A 4,444-nucleotide genomic window follows, 5' to 3' on the forward strand; every position below is an offset into this window, starting at 1 on the left:
TGAGAAGGGCGTTGAAGAGGATGAAGAGTGGAAAGGCTGTTGGTCCTGATGACATACCTGTGGAGGTATGGAAGTGCTTAGGAGAGGTGGCAGTAGAGTTTTTGACAAGTTTGTTTAACAAGATCTTGGAGAGTGAGAGTGTGACAAAGTTGGCCTAAATGTCACCGCTGAGCAACCCTGGCACACATACATATTCTCTCTCACACCCAAACACACACACACACACACACACACACACACACACACACACACACACACACACACACACACACACACTCTCTCTTTGGGCCAAACCATTGTGCAATGTTTGAAGGGGTGTCTAAAGTTGGGGCAAAGGAAAAAATTACCTTTTGAATGCATTATATCTGTAGAGGAATGTTTTATTTTTATTTTCTTGTGTAAGTAACTTGGACAAGTGTGTTAAATATGTCTTAAGCATGTGACAAGGGGAAAGTAATGGTTTCAGTGGGAATAGTGATTACCCATTAATGAGAGAGTCCCAGGAAGGGGCGGAGTCTGGCCTATAAAAGAGGAGACCAGACTCCAACATGGTTGCTTGTTTACCAAGTCAGAGCGAGAGTGCAACTGTGGTGCAATTTTTTTTCCTTAGTTGGTATATTGTGGATACATGTTGGTTTTTGGGATTTATTTCCCAACCTTTAGTTTTCGGTTTTGTTGTTTGTTTTTTTGGTACTTTGGGTTTCTTTGTTTTGTTTTTCCTCTTCCTTGTTTTTGCGTGGCCACCTGTAAATATATTGCACCAGTGGACTGTACACTTCCTGAGCACTGTAAATAAATATCACTTTGCACCGAAGTGCTATTGCGGGTGGAGCCATCATTTTTTACCACCTTATACGAACATTACCACGTCCAGAAGCGAGCGGTTCTTCTCGCTTTACCACATTTGGTGTCAGAAGTGGGAAGGCAACTCGCAAGACAGTGCCGAAAGGGAAGAAATCCAGGACCGGTTTACGGTCCCAGGTAAAGGCGGTGACTGAGGAGGATGTGGCATGGGACACGATGGAGTCTACGGAGGAAGAGGAAGCAGCTGCAGAGCTTCCTAGAGCTTCATCAAAAGCTAGGTCTCCGCAGACCAAGCCCCTCACATCCAGTGCAACGTCTGGTGAAGGGATGGCCGCCCTGATGCACAGATTCCTGAACGCCCAAGAGCAGAGGGAAGAGAGGTACCTGCGGGAGCTTCGTGATCTTCGAGAGTCCATTTTACATTCTGCACGGCCGGTGGAGACCTCCCTTGACATGGAGAGTCTGCGCATGGATCTACCAACACCAGCAGCTCGGAGGGTACTCTCATCAGAAGTACAAGCACGTGACCTAGACCCCAGAAACATCTCTGCACCAAGCCAGCCAGTACGGCAGTACGACCCAAAGCTGCCAACTTTCCAGCAAGGGGAAGACATGGAGAACTATCTTCGGCGGTTCGAGCGGATGGCGAGGACCTGGAGGTGGCCAGAGGAGGAGTGGAGCTATCGACTCGTCCCATTGCTGACAGGGCAAGCACTGGAGGCATACTTAGCGATGGACGAGGAACAGGCGGAGGTGTACGCTGAGCTAAAGGAAGCACTGCTGGAGAAATTCAACATCTCACCAGAGACCTACCGCCAGCGCTTCCGAGCATCCTCTATCCCACTGGGTGAGTCGCCGACAGAAACCTACCATCGCTTAAGGAACCTGTATCAACGATGGGTACGCCCGGAGGTACACTCCAAGGAGGAGATCGGCGAGGCGATTATCCTTGAGCAGTTTCTCCGTGTGCTTCCATCCGAGACTCGCACATGGGTACGGGAACATGAGCCAACAACTGGGCTGGCAGCTGCGAAGCTGGCTCAGCAGTATACGAACGCTCACCGGGGAGGTCTACGCACTCAACCATCTAAAGGTACTGTACGTGCTGTCTCTGATATCTCTGGGGCCGGGAGAAGTCATGCTGTCTATACAAAGACTACGCAAGAGTCAACCGGGGGTAAGGGATTAATTTGCTTTTATTGCCAGCAGCCAGGGCATAAGGCATCAGTGTGTCCCATGCGAAAAGCAAAACTGACTGGGTATTGTTATGTGCCTAGAGAAGAGGACAATGTGAAGGACTCTGTTGAGGAGAGTCATAATGTATGTGATGTAATGGTTAATGGACATTTATTGGAGGCTATTTTGGACACTGGTAGTTCAATCTCGTTGTTAAAACCATGTTTTGTGTCTAATGTCAATTATGTGAACACCACCGCCGTTCAGTGTGTACATGGGGATGTAAAGCAGTGTCCCCGAGCTGAGGTGATTGTTGAGGTACATGACCAGTTGTATCTACTAAATGTTGCAGTCATTGATAACTTACCAGCTGATATGATTCTGGGTCGAGATTTACCTATTCTGAATGAACTGTTACAAACCCCCAAGAATGTTGAAACTATTACTCTGTCTACTCCACTTAAGGTATCATGTCCGGTTGTCACAAGGGCACAAGCCAAGGCAGGTCTTCAGCCACTGCCAGACTTAGACAGTAGTCTGTTGCAGGGCGGGACTAAGGGCCCTAGAAAGTCACGCCGACAGCGGCGGTTAGAAAAGTACCTGGGTACCCCAGCCCCCAAAACTCCTGTCGATGGTCTTGGTGTTAGTGGCTGGAGGATCCCAGAGAACATTGCACAGCTACAAAGGGAAGATAAGTCTTTAAAGGTGCCCTTTGAGAAGGCTAATTGTAAAAAGGCAACTAACCCGTGCAATGAACAGTATGTTATGCTGAATGGTATTCTGTATATGCAAACAAATGATATGACACGTTTAGTTGTTCCAACCTGCTGCCGTCAACTTGTTTTACATTTAGCACACACTGTCCCCTGGGCTGGCCACCTTGGCCAGCAGAAAACATATGCACGCATTAGTTCACGCTTTCACTGGCCCACACTATTCATGGATGTACAGACATACTGTAACACATGTGCCATCTGTCAAAAGACCAGGGTTGTTCCCCAGCGAGGGAAAGCACCCCTGTATCCTCTCCCTGTGATCAGCGCACCCTTTCGACGCATTGCCATGGACATTGTGGGCCCACTTGAAAGGAGTAGTGCGGGACATCGGTACATCCTGGTGGTCAGCGATTACGCAACAAGATATCCAGAAGCCTTCCCATTAAGATCCATTACCACACCTAAAATTATTCACTCTCTCATTCACCTATTTTCCAGGGTAGGCATTCCAGAGGAGATCCTGACGGACCAAGGGACCAACTTTACTTCACGACTAATGGGGCAACTGAACCGTCAGCTGGGCATCACCGCCATCAGAACAAGTCCTTATCACCCGCAGACGGATGGACTGGTGGAGAGGTTTAACCAAACCCTGAAGGGTATGCTACGTAAGTTTGTTGCAGACACAGGACGTGATTGGGACAAATGGCTACCTTTTGTACTCTTTGCTTACAGAGAAGTACCTCAAGCCTCAACTGGTTTCTCACCATTCGAACTCCTCTATGGCTGGCAAGTACAAGGGCCATTGGACCTGCTGAGGAAGGCCTGGGAGGACCCGGCAGCCAGACCTGAGGGGAGCGGCATAGTGCAGTATGTGCTGGAGATGAGGGACTGACTTGAGCAGTACCGGGAAGAAGCAAAAGAAAATTTACAAGAGGCACAAAGAGCACAAAAACTATGGTACGACAAGCATGCAAGGCTTCGAGAGTTCCAGGCAGGGCAGAAAGTACTACTTCTATTACCAACATCATCAAACAAGCTGCTAGCCAAGTGGCAAGGCCCGTACACAGTGGTCCGCAAGATGGGGCCAGTGACCTATGAGATCCACCACCCTGACAAAGGTAAAGCCAAACAGACTTACCATGTGAACCTGCTGAAGGAGTGGAAGGAGCCCATCAGTAAGGTGATAGAGACGTCACTTATGGTGCGGAAGGTGGAAGACGTGGACAATGATAGTTCAGAGGTAAGAGCTCAGAGACAACCGTCAGTAGTGAGCTTGGAACACCTGGATGATGCAAAGAGAGCAGACCTACAACACCTCTTGAACCAGTTTCCTTCTTTGCTCCGCCAGAGGCCTGGGCGGACCGAAATGATCCAGCACGTCTTACACCTGACCGACCCAAAACCCTCAAGACAACGACCCTATCGTGTACCTGAAAGGCTGGTGGAACCTCTAAAGGAGGAGATCAAGATGATGTTGGAGCTAGGAGTAATAGAGCCCTCGGTAAGTGAATGGAGCAGTCCCATAGTCATTGTCCCAAAGAAGGACCAGACCCTGCGTGTCTGCATTGACTTCCGTAGACTGAACGCCCAATCAAAGTTTGATGCCTACCCAATGCCGCGAATAGATGATCTGCTGGAGAAAATAGGGCGAGCCCAGTTTATCACCACCCTGGATCTGTGCATAGGTTACTGGCAGGTGCCCCTTGATCCAGCCTCCAGGCCATACACCGCGTTTCGGACCCCAC

This window comes from Clarias gariepinus, chromosome 5 (assembly GCF_024256425.1).
Source record: "Clarias gariepinus isolate MV-2021 ecotype Netherlands chromosome 5, CGAR_prim_01v2, whole genome shotgun sequence".
NCBI classification, from domain to species: domain Eukaryota; kingdom Metazoa; phylum Chordata; class Actinopteri; order Siluriformes; family Clariidae; genus Clarias; species Clarias gariepinus.